The 13249-nt window shown below is 43.7% G+C and overlaps 1 protein-coding gene and 1 non-coding gene across 18 annotated transcripts in view; one reads left to right on the forward strand and one right to left on the reverse strand.

Moving 5' to 3' along the window:
• The window catches only part of LOC126416640 (CUGBP Elav-like family member 2), a 764867-nt gene that overhangs the window by 260088 nt on the left and 491530 nt on the right, over positions 1-13249 (forward strand). The window lies entirely within an intron of this gene.
• Trnat-agu (transfer RNA threonine (anticodon AGU)) lies at positions 12668-12739 on the reverse strand. The gene has a single exon. It is a non-coding gene; the product is annotated as a tRNA-Thr (tRNA).

Genomic DNA, 13249 nt, shown 5'->3' on the forward strand with positions numbered 1-13249 from the left:
GTGAAGTCGGCTCCTGCACGAAAGTTGTAACTGACGACATCTTTGCTACATGTATACATGGTTCAAATGGCTCTGAGCACTATGGGACTCAACTGCTGAGGTCATTAGTCCCCTAGAACTTAGAACTAGTTAAACCTAACTAACCTAAGGACATCACAAACATCCATGCCCGAGGCAGGATTCGAACCTGCGACCGTAGCGGTCTTGCGGTTTCAGACTGCAGCGCCTTTAACCGCACGGCCACTTCGGCCGGCCATGTATACATAATCCGCAAGCAAGGGAAAAGGGGACTGTCTACATGCTTCCGCACGAGCCACGATTCCTCTTGCCTTCTAGTCTTTGCACTAGATTTATGTTGATGGCAGTAGTCTCGTTCTGCAGATAGTAGCAAATGGCGGTTCTCTAAACTTCCTCATTAGTGTTTCGCAAAAAGGTCTTCTCCCCTGCACGGATTTCCACTTGAGTTCACAGAGCATTTTCGTAATACTCGCATGTTGATTAAAAGTACCGATAGCAAATCTAGCAGCACTATCGTGAATTTCCTTGATATCTTCCTTCAACCCGACCTGATGGCGATCCCAAACACTCTAGCGGCACTCAAGAATGGGTCGCACAAGTGTTCTGAGTCAGTCTCCTTTATAGATAAGCTACGCTTTCCCGAATTCTCCCAATAAATCGAAGGCGACCATCCGCCTTTCCTACAACCGTCCTTACTTACGCGCTCCTTCCATTTCGAGCCGCTTTGCAGCGTTACTCCTCGGTATTTAATCGATGTGACTTCGTCAAGCGGTGCACCGCTGATGTCAAGCGTTACAGGATAGTGTTTCCTACTCACTTGCATTAACTTACACTTCTCCACATTCAGACCAAACTGCCATTCATCACACGAAATAGAACTTCCACCCAAGTCACCCTGTATCCTTACAGAGTCATCCAACGGCGACCCTTTCGCGTACACCAGAGTCATCAGCAAACAATCGCAGATTGCTGCTCACCCTATCGGCCGGGTCGAATTTAACGGCGTTGCTCTTACTTCCATTCCAAGATGTGGCCATCGTCGTAAATCGTACCAACATGTGTCCAAGGCCCTTGTGTTGCCAAATGTGCTCCATCTAGTTCATTCCTCGTTCACGTCACTGACCATTCTACAAACACGTAACATTGCCTCATTAACACACGTCAGGACGTACGGTAACGAATCAAACAATTCGTATCATTAAAATTTCTTGCCAGAGAAGCAGCACTCGACAGTATTATATTACAAAATTATCAATGAATTTTTTGGCATCGTTACAAGGGACCTTCGTCACAGTTCCTGACAGATGTGCGCAACGAATCGTGCCAAGAATGACACATTTTGGGAGATAGATAATGCGTTGCTGCAATTAAACAGTGTGCTTCCGTAAGACGTAACTTTGAACACCGAAATCACCAAATAAGGCCCCATCAGCTTCCAGGTCGTGTAATCCAACATGGCGCCCGTTCGGACTGCTTGAATCGCATCGAAATCGAGTGGGACAGTGTGTCATTCCGAATTAATGAGAAAAAGAAATGAGCAGCGACTGTTCTGAAACAAACATCCCGCCCCTTGCCAAAATTTATTTAAAAACTCTGTCGAACACCTGAATACACGCTGCTCCTCTGGAAATTTGAGTCCGTTGCCTTAACCACTGATTTTCATTTTGCACATTATGTGCCTGTTACTTCAGCACTTACCAGACAACTCGTTTTGTTTCCAGTGAACGACCTTTAATTTTGCGCGCAGCAACAGTTAGTTGAGGAATAGAGCGAAGACATTGTTGAAGTTGGTCTTTCGACAACAAAATCAATGTACATACGAGAGAATGACTAAGCAAGCTGAAAAATTAAAACTGGGTTTGTGTGTGCTCTACCTAACACACACAACTCTCAGTATTTACTAAAGGATTAAAGATATATAAACTATTTAGCAGATAAGGGGACAAATATTTTACGGTATATTTAACACACATTTCGCTGTTTACTGGCAAATTAAACAGTCATTTTAATGGAATAAAGTACTGTTTAACGATTTTCGGTACCTGGTAGGAAGAGGAGCGCATCAATACAAATAAAGGCAATATTCGCAGTGATAGGTCTAGCAGAACATCCGCAAAATGAAGCTCCACAGTTACACATCCACATCGTTTTAATGGCGGTGAAACGCGCTCAACCGGTAGACTACGGGGTCAGATTTACGTTTTATGCCTAGCAAAATGTTAGCGTAACTTTACCTGCTGAAAGCTTAAAGTTCGATAGGTCGAATCTTTCACGAAATACGAAAAGTTCTACTATGCGCCGAACGGCCTCGTCTGTTATCGATAGTGGCGAGATATTGAAATATATGACCTAAATGGCGTTAGGGTTGCATTGACGTAGAAGCTTAAATTTTTTACACTGCCGAGTAATAATAGACTTTAGTATGTGACGTAAATTTCAAGTTGATACCTCTAATCGTTCCTGAGAAGAAGGGTTTTGACAGATAGACAACAAAATGCTCCTAAAGGTTTCCGTTTGCACCGACATACGCGGAAACCTAAAACAGGCGATGACAACACGTAGGCAGGATGAAGTGCCACTTACTCAATAGAAACAAGTAAACAGCTCCGAATGTTAATGAAGAGCTGCAAATTAAGATGCAGACATGAAATGTAACGGTTGCAGAACACAACGACGTATATCAATCTGAAAAATTAACTAGTCATTGTTTCCACAGTGACTATCCGTCTGCTTCTTAAGCAAACGAGTTGACGGACGACGTTTCCAAAAAGAATCTGGTGGTACAGCAGGAATGTGAAACGGTAAAAATTGCCTTTCTAAAGGGAAGACTGGAGAAGAGCACCCGATTCAAACTCTTACACCGGGCCGAAGTTATTAAATTACCGTATAACGCTATGAAATCGATTTAGTTACAGCAACTGACTGGTTCGGAAAGCAATACTAAGAAAAAGAGGACTGATTTAAAAAAAATCGCAGTACAACGTATTGATCTTACCTGACCAGAGAGGGCGAGGAAGCAGAAAAAAGGCCCCCTCTAGATGATGCAAAGTGCCTGTATTTCGGGAATCATTAAGAGGAAGCCTTTTCACGGTTGCTGACACTCGTCGAAGGAAGTCGGCAAACAAGTCCCCATTCCTAATATTAAAAGTAAAGGGCATGCGCAGGAGCGTTGAACCGAGTCGAACGTCAGGCCAAAGCGTCACAAAGAAACCCACCTATAAATGCCCCGAGAAGAACAACAACGACAAAGCTAGCGTCTTTCCTTTGATCTGCTTTGTTGCACGATAGCCCCAAGAAAGATGGCTTTAGGGAATGAGATCATAAATTATGTTCGGACATGGAACAACTGGTGGTTTCCTTAGGCTAGGCGCAAATTGAGACGCGTATAGCGCGTGTGCCGCGACGCAGCGCAGCGCGCGTTTTTGTAACATCACAGATTCAAATAGGACCGCGCAAATTGCGACGCGACGCGACTGGGACGCGACACGTGCCTGCGGCAGGTCGCGCGGCGTTGTGGTTGAGGCACAGTTTCTCGCGCCGCGCGTCGCGCTAGCCTTGCCACGCTAGCATCGTGGGAGATTTAAGGAGGGGAGCGGAAAAGTAGCCCGGCTATATGCTCACATCGGAACGGCGGATATCAGCAGTGGTAGTATTGCCAATACGATAAATTTTGCCTTACTGTGTACTGAATTTTATAGCCTTTAGGTACTGTTTCGTTTTTCGCCATTTAAACGCTCCAGCTTTCTTCGTTAGCACGTTATACTTTTCTGTTATTTATATCTGCATAGTTTTGTTTTGTTTTTCTTCTGTCAAGAAAAATGTATACTTAAGTAACTGATGAGCCATTGGCCGCTGGAATTGCACCATATGCCTCCGTGATGTTTTCAGATCGCAAGAAGGGACAGAGGGTACTGAATAAGGAAGCAAGGAATATTATAAAATCATGTGATTAAGAATCAAGGCAGGAAAGCAAGGTTATATTCTCGCTGCCTAGTAAGCTAGCGTATCTGTGCGATCTGTTACAAAAATTTAGAAAGGGATTATCTCCACAGGTATGATCCCTTTGTTCTTGTGGTAAAAAGCGTCCAAGATCTGAAGTATAGAAGTTTCACTGTGATTACTCTGATATGTATGTAATATTGTAATACGACACACTGTACTACATGCATGTGAACAACATATTTCCACTGCAAGCTAGAAACAGTCGAAAAGCAGTCACAAATAACAGTGTTTTAATTGGTTCGCCGTGATGATAAAAAGTATTTCAATTGTTGCATGGACATTATCAGCATTAATAAACTAATCATACAACAACAGGCTACACAAATGAAGAAAATGGTCGGTATTATTACGAAAGTAGGAATATCCTAAAAGAGTGTTATGATTAGATATATTTAATTTGTTTAAATGTGCTGCTGACAAAGGCAGATCTACTTTCATGACAATGTTTTTCGAACTCCATCTCACAAGGCACACATGGCTAACTTGTGCATTCCTGTCGCGCGCATTATCCTTCGCTGCTGACAATACACTGGCCATTGTGTTGTGCGACAGATCAATCGTTTATTTTTCTCAATAACAACTATTTTATTCGCGATCACGCATTGTCAATTTGGCAAGCCCTAGGTGAGTAAACAGTATCTGGCATGTGCCTATCATTCCGCCTGAAGGAACGCTCGTCATTATTTTAGTACTGCTCAGATCAAGAGAAGGAATAAAATCCTTTGGTAATTTTCCATTCCCGTCGCTCAGTGTTAAAAAATACGATGGGTTACGGGGATTCCACCAAAATTCCAACAGAATTGCAAATCTGTTTTGTGAGTTGTTAACCTTTTCTCATTCGAAGAAGCATCACCATTTATGAGTAAAGCCCACATTTCTCTTGGTGACTGGTTTAAGTGTACTTCCTTTGTCACAGTGTACTTTGTCAAACTCATCTCACAGCAGCTATTGAGCCAGAATTCCGATACGTAGGGCCTCATTAAACAAGTAATTGGCAATTACAGAGCTCAATAGCTTACGAAAAACCTCATTGTATCGGTTTGCAGTAACATAAAAGAAATTTCATGTTTATTTTCATACTAGGAAGCTCTTGTTTCGCTAGCTGTCGATAACTCTTAAAAAATTAGTCACTGGAATGAAATAAATAAAAAAGAAGTATAAGTAGTGATATATCGCCATAGATAAGAAAGTTCCGTGTGTTTAATAATTGGCAAAACACTCTTCTCCTTGTGTGCTACCATTCGCCAAACTTTCGTTTCGATGTCTCGAGCGGTTTAGGAGATACGAGAGATGTTGCGAGTATTTCATTCTCGCGGGCGTGAGATCGGAAGTGAGCGCGCTACATGGGATCCATTTTCTCGAGGTCGGAGGCAGATAGAGATCTCCTGCCACGTCTAAACAAAAATTCAGCATGTTAGCTAAATTTCATACGCAGCAACATATGGTGTAATACGCACCAAACGCAAAATCATAGCGACCCCTAATTTTCGTTGCAAACTTTTTGAGTTTTGCGTAGTGTCTTACTAAAATGTGTACATCACAATAAGAATGGTCATTAGCGAGGTGATGAGCACTTCGCCACGAAGCTTACATATAACGCTACAAGTAAGGCAAAAATCATGTACTTTCAGTGAACAGTTTCTGCAAAATCGTTCGAGAAAAGTAACAGGTTGCGCACGCTTCGGTTCTGTCAGCGCAGTGTGTCGCCAGTCGGCGCGTGCGAAGTATGTATGGTGTGCGCGTCGCAATATGCGCTGCACCCGCGCGACTCGTGCGGCACGTGCGTGTCGCGCTGTAGTGTCGTGTCACGTCACACATGCTATACGCGTCTCAATTTGCGCCTAGCCTGTCACTTAGTACTCTTCCGAACATGGTTGCGTGAGATCGTACGATATGGCTAACACAATCACAAAAGAAGAGTATGTGGGAAAGAGAAGCTGTCAATTACTGAGCCACCATTTACACTAGGTATCTTGTAAAATTTAAGGTTAATTTTTAGCCTGAACTGCTGCTGAAAGTACCCTTTGTGTATGAAGAGTTACTAGTACGTTTACATACGAACCTGTGACAGCAGATTCATGTATCGTAGACGATTTGCACTCGTTAATCTGCGTGTTTTCTATTTGTTTTGATATTTACAGATACTTTCTCCATGGTGATCGAATTTTTGGACGACAGGTTGTTTGTTAGTGGTATACCGCCGTCTACACGATTTTGTTGATGTTCCCTGTAACCACTGACATTCTTTGTAGACTGTTGTAATGTGCGATGTAACCCAATGGCGACCCCGTAATTGATATGTCCGTTATGGCGGAGATTGTTCGAGGTTATGACAATCAGAAATTCACCACCTCGGGTTCATAATCAAAATGCAGCTACTCACAAAGGTCCAGTGTGGGATGTAATTATCGGCAGTGTAACTTGGTATATGTTATAATTCGTTGATGTGAATCCGACGTGTGATAAAAAAAATTTAGTTCCAGTTTTAGCGGTCATGTACAAATCTGGCATATATATATATATATATATATATATATATATATATATATATATATATGGGATGATGTTGATTTTATTATTAACCGCTGCTTACACAGTTTTTTTCAACATGATCATACGAATCCCAGAGACGTCGACGATATGGTGCGTCCGTAACGCGGCGTGATCAACAGTCCCGCCTTCAGATCACATAGGGACCGAACTAGTCCTGCTAAACGCGTTTTACTATACATCCCCACAGCGAAAAGTCACATGGATTCAGATCAGGCGATCATACATGCAGTGCATCTGGTAAAAAAACTCTTGAGGTACCACGTTTGTGGAAGGGTGCCTTAAGTAGATCTTCCAAAGGGTGAGCGCGATGAGACGTATTGCCCCATCTTGCATGAAAATAATGGCTTTCGAAACAGTCGCGTTCTTCTAAAGCAGGAATCGCACGCTGTACAAAGAGGTCTCTATAACGTGCAAACTTCACGGTACACCTGATAGGCCGTCTGGCTGTATTCTGTTCAAAGAAGAACGGACCGAGACTTGAGGTGCTTGTGGATACACGCCACGCAGTCAACATACGACGAGTGCTATGCGTCTTCGTGCACAACACACTGTTTAACAGTATCCCAGTTCGGCACTTCTGTCTATTCGCTGTACCCTCTAGTTTGAAATGCATCTCGTCACTCGACAGAATATTGCCTGGCCATCCTTACTGCAGATAATGAGGTTTCAGTTGCCGCAACATCTGTATCTTGTACGGGTGAGATAAACAGAAAAACTTTCCGTACTGTTGGCCGTGGTATGGACGATTCTCGTGACACTGCACGAGCTCTATCACTACCCGAAGCACATTGCTCTATGGTCAGTTATAGTAGCAGCAGCCTCGTTGATAACTTCAAGCGAGATAGAACGCATTCCTGTTCCAGGTGCCACGTCAAGCTCCTCTGTGTTTTCGAATTTCATTACCGTCATCTTCAAGCCATTTAATGACTTTGGGGCTCTCCTCAGACCTTTCGGTAGTTGATAGTCTCTCAATGCGGCACTGTAACTGCTGCCGTTCACATAACAGAGTTTGGCCAACAGCGCGCGGTCTCTCTTCTGAATAGCCATACTGTTAGCTCACGTTAAGACTTGTCAAGTGACATTGGATGTCCTCACGTCATAAAAACAGCGTACAGAGTCAGTTTGCACCTGGTGGCCAAAACCAGAAATGTAACTTTTTTTTTCCAGCATATATCGGTTCTGCATTCACGCATTAGCATATCTAATAAGTTTCTTTGTCATATGATAATTACAAGCAACACCAGACCTCCATGAATAGTTGCACAATAAGTGTAACTATCCACGAATATACACCCCACCTTCCCCTCATTACTTATCGGCGAACAGTTTACGTTGTGCCTTGTTCAAAAAGATCTGTCGATCGAAAGAAGCAACTTTCGGAATTAAATTTATGTCCACAGCCAACCAGCGCTTCCGTTAAAAAATGCTTGAATTATGTCTCACCTGCAGACAAGCCTTCTACAGGCCACTGCACTGGCGACTGTATGTGGAAGTCGAACGATAGTTAAAATTCTGGTGAGGCCACGAGAAACAAACTGAATACGAGGTGTAGTGAAAGCATTCGTGAGTACCATGCCATTTGAGGGTTAGGGGAAAATCGTCCTGTCCAACCCCCCCCACCCCCCATCCTACTCCTCAGTTAGCCAACAAATGGAGACGCTCAGCTTCCGTGCAATTCGGAATGACTTCCGAAAATCGTGGTTATGTTCACGACCTTCTCGACTAGAGCGATTTCTGCACCCCAAATAAAGCACCCAAAATTTCTCCCGGGACCGAATATCACCTCCAACAACCCATCCATTTGAGCATGGACAAAATAGTTTAAAACAACACATATTTCGGAATAAAACTGTTAGCAGCATAGTGTTCTACAAACATGAAACAGTATAAAATTGCAGCAACGCTCCAAATCAAAGTACTGATACTTTGCGCAGTACAAATAGGAAAGCGATCGCAGAAGGTTTTTTGCACGCTCAAGTGGAACAGCTACTAACGTCATAAAATTCTATTGATGGAAAGAAAGTGACGCCAAGGACGAAGGAGATGCAGAGTACGCTTGTGAAATGTTGAAGACGAGAAAGACAATGGTGCGCCTATCACTCATAGACCACCACCATGTCCATGGAAATGGAATGAAAGCACCAGGTGGTTATAATTAAACTGACGGTGTTCAGAGTGTTGGTACATACACGTCGCAGGACGCTGGAACATCGTAGCTGTTTTCTTCGAACGGTCTGCTCGCAGAGTACGCTGAAAGCAATAGTTCCAATTTCTGCCACCAGATGAAAATAAGACGCTGCAAGCAGTCGGAATGTGAAATGTGCCTTGCTTTGATGTCCATATGCTGTGTATCACTTCGCGACGCGTATTGGTTTATTTTGTGAAGTGACTGTTGGTGTAAGTAGTTGAGAATGCTGGTGTTTTACATACGAAACGCCAAGGCTGGTAAAGCAATAGCAGCGCTGCATTGCGGGAATACCGCCGACAGAAGCAGCTGCAAGAGACCCTGCGTCAACAAAAGGCCTGCAGAATGCGATGTTAAAATGAGAATAAACACGTGTTTCAGGTGCACAGAAATATCGCATATAGGGTTCTGTTCTTCACATGTTGTGCTGGAACATCCACCGCATGCACCTTATGTGACTATGTGCTGTGATTTCGCGACCTCCTTCATTCTCGTTCCGTTTTTCTTAGCGGAGATGGCGCCTCGCGTCCTGGTGTACAGTTAACGTTTGAAGGGTTGTATACGACGACCCACCGCTCTGACTGCACAAGATAACGCTGCGAGAAAATGTCGACCATGCTGTGTTACGGATGCGGCATGTTGCTGAGTCATGAGATCAAATTCAACACATGTTACAACTTCTGACCGTAACCTAATAAACGTGCTTCAAGCCCAGTTCTTATGTTTTTCATCGTTACTCCCCTGTTCCTGCAGTCATACCACATTCTGACTGCTTAGAGCGCCATATTTTCACCTGGTGGCAGAACGAAGAACTACTATGAGTACGTCTTTCCAGAATATTCCGCCAGCGCACCGATTACTGAACACACTGGCAGGGGCGATGTTTCAGCATCCTGCTATGTCCATAGCCGGTACTGCACCACTCGGAACACGGTTATTTTATTTATAACCATCCGTTATCTGTACTGCTGTAGAACTAGCGCTCAAACAAAGTTGGAGCAATAAGTTTGACCTGTTCCATTCCTGCAAGGAGCACAGGAAATAATAATTATGTAGCATGTTTCTGGAGAAACAGTGAATATTTAACGAAGTGGTAGTGTACATTGATTCCAAATTTTTACTGGTTATAGAGACAAGTTTCCATTTTGCGTGTTGAATTTAGTTTATCTACCGAGAGTCATTTTCTATTTCAAGTTACAGCTGCGAAGTTGCGCAAGAGTTTAAGCAAGTGATTTTTCCATCAGTGACTCTGATGGTAATTTGTTGGGCTTTCCTAGTGTGTCTTTCAACTATGCCGCACTTAGTTTTGAGTGTCGATGTGGCATTTGCGTATCGGTTTTGTAAAGGAAATGTTTCTGCAGCTTGTTGAGAATACAGGACAAGATTTCTCAGTTGCTGAGTACCAGGTTCATAATTAGTTTGTGTGTTCCCTAGACAGCGTGAGACTACTGAAAGGGCACGTGAACGGTGGTTGGATCAAGTAGATGGGCATTATGTCCTTCGACAAACACACGTAGGATTTCTGTGTTCATTGGCGATCCAGATACAAGAAACATGGCCTCTAACCTCATGTAATGCGAATTCAACATCTTCGAGTAGGAGATGTAGGTAGTCGATTAGAATTATGTCGTTGGCTAGTTACAAACGGCCGACTAATCCTGTTAATATTGTTTATTGATGAAATCACTTTCCCTGGCGACCATATCACTCGCGACACAGGACTCTCCGTCGGGAGGACGACGGTTCAAACCCGCATCCGGTCATCCTGATTTAGGTTTTCCGTGATTTCCCCAAATCGCTAAAGCAACTGCCGGGATGGTTCCTCCGATATGGCATGGCCGCGTTCCTTCCCCATCCTTCCCTAGTCCCAGCTTGTGCTCCGTCTCTGATGACCTAGTTTTCGACGGGATGTTAAACCCTAATCTTCTCCTTCAGACTACTAACATTGGTAGCTCACTTCGGTGGTCATACCGAAGCCAACATGCCTTTCTGGTGACTTATTTTCAAGACTGGGTCCCTCTAGATGGGTAGTGTGGTGTGTTGGACAATCAGCTGACTTGGGCCTGTTGTATCACCGTATCGTCTTGCAAGGCGTCGTCATGTAGAATCTCTTGAAAACTAACTTCGAGCAGTATTTGAGTGAGTTCCTTTGGCTACAAGGATCCGTATGTTGTTCCAACATGGCGAGAGCCCTCGTATTATAGTCGTCATATGGCTTATCATCTAAAAACCATGGAAGATGGGTCTGCAAAAATGGTCATTTCTTTACCACCAAAGTCCACTAAGTTAACCCATTTAGATAGTTGGCTGGAAGGATGGTTTGAACAGCGAACGCAAAGAATCTCTTACAAGAGCGACAGGCAATGTCAAGTGAATTCTAAGGTGCAATGTGTTCGGAAGTGGCATTTACGAAAATAAACTTCGAATTTAATCATTTGCCTTCGCTTAATAACCTTTTTGTGTATTTATTTGTGTTGCGTTCTAACAGTAGTATTTAAGTAATTAATAAAAATTGGACTTAAATTATTTGGAATATTTTATTCAAATTATTTTATAACAACTCCTCCAAAAATACATTCTGCTAGCTGAGTATCCATCTCCTCCTCTCCCTTCTCTCCATACGTCTTCTCCTTCCCTCTTACCTTTATTGCCGCTGCGGTCATAGGTTCGAATCCTGCCTCGGGCATGGATGTGTGTAATGTCCTTAGGTTAGTTAGGTTTAAGTAGTTCTAAGTTCTAGGGGACTGATGACCTCAGAAGTAAAGTCCCATGGTGCTCAGAGCTATTTGAACCATTTACCTTCATTCATCTCATCTTTCCTCCTTTCTCTCTGTCTGTCTGTCCGCCGCAGTAGGAGGTATTTCTTTCCAGACAGTGATACGTGCGCCAAGTTTGTTTGAAATCGGTCAAGTGGTTTAGGAGGAGATTTGGAACATATATTTAGACTTCAGCTTCTATATTATGTATAGGTTCCTTCTGTAATACCATGTATGTCTCCGTATGTGCCCTAATTTACTACAGTAGTCTGAAAATTCTACTCGAATGTGCGATACAGACAGTACAGCTGTCTCACTGTCGCATTCGAATAACGATTCTCTACACTTACCCAACAGAATTTTACTAAGCGAACATGCTCTTTCTCCAGGTATTACGTTGCTATTTGAGCTGCTCCTGCATAGAATAATGATCTGTGATAGACTCCCTCTCCGATACAAAGTTCCCGTAGACTTCCTCTTTGTTACGAAGTGTCCTTCTTGTGCTGCTCTGGAAAAAAAGCGAAAATTATTCGATCGACAGAATTTAGAAATTTTATTGGGGATTGGCGTAAGGTTATGGCGGGACTTGGTATCCGCGATCGAGCCGGAGTGCTTCAGTCCATCCACCAGGAAAAGTATCTCGGTTACTGTACTTTCATTTCAGTACTACTTAATGCAGAATAGTGCAGGCGGGTCCCCGACGGTGGATAATTAGGACGCGTGTAGTTGCAGGCACGGCAAGATCGCAAAAAAAAATAATTGCGGCTGTCGTGTGAGCCAAGAGTATTCACTGGGTTAATAGGGCGGGGCGGGGCGGGGCGGCGCATTTACATGAATATCCATTAGCGTCTCATTTATATTTATGCGGGGCTGAGGGTTAGGCTCGCCGCAGGAGGGCTTACCCCCGGCAGACGGCTAATTGCAGCGGCGGGCTTCCTGCTTGTGCATCCCGGGGGCGCGTCTGCGTCAACCAGACTACAAACTACACGCGCACAATGTAGCTGATTTTCTTCTAATAAAGATAAGTAAAGTAGTTATTCAGAGTCTTGTTGCTAAATTTCTTACTGGTAGGTTTGATCAGCGAGCGACTCTTTCGGAAATGCTTCGTGAACTCAATTGGGAAATGCAGACAGAAGCGGGGAATGAAAATTTGTGCCAAGGCCGGGGTTCGAACCCAGGTGTCTTGCACACTAGGCAGGCGCGCTACCCATTACACCACCCTGGCGCTGTGGCTTTCCACCATTGCAATGCTGTATGAGTTTAAGGGAAATACGAAGTGGGCTGAGGCGTGAATGAGAATTTGATTTGACGAGGGAAGTGTACCAGACTAATCGGTGCCACTGTGCCAAGGTAGCGTAGTGGTTAGTACATCTGCCCGGTCTTACTAAAAATTTCCATTCGTCACTTCAGTCTGCGTTTATACATCGTCTCTGGAACCATATAGTGCCATTTGATCAAACTGGAATCTCTGGAGGGATGACGACTTCCTTTTTTGGAGAACATTGTTGAGTAAGTTTGGGACAGACTGCAGAACGATCCTCCTGCCACCATCATACACATCGCTTAAAAAGCACGAAGGCAAGATAGGAGAAACCAGAACTTGTACCGAATCATATAGACCAGTGGTTGCTATACTGGGGCCCGCAGTAGGTCGTTGGTAGTAATGTCCTGGCTGATCAGTGAATACAGGTGTAATGGGTATACGTGAGCACCTTAAAACACACACACACACACA

Source organism: Schistocerca serialis, chromosome 8 (assembly GCF_023864345.2).
Source record: "Schistocerca serialis cubense isolate TAMUIC-IGC-003099 chromosome 8, iqSchSeri2.2, whole genome shotgun sequence".
In the NCBI taxonomy this organism is placed as follows: Eukaryota; Metazoa; Arthropoda; class Insecta; order Orthoptera; family Acrididae; genus Schistocerca; species Schistocerca serialis.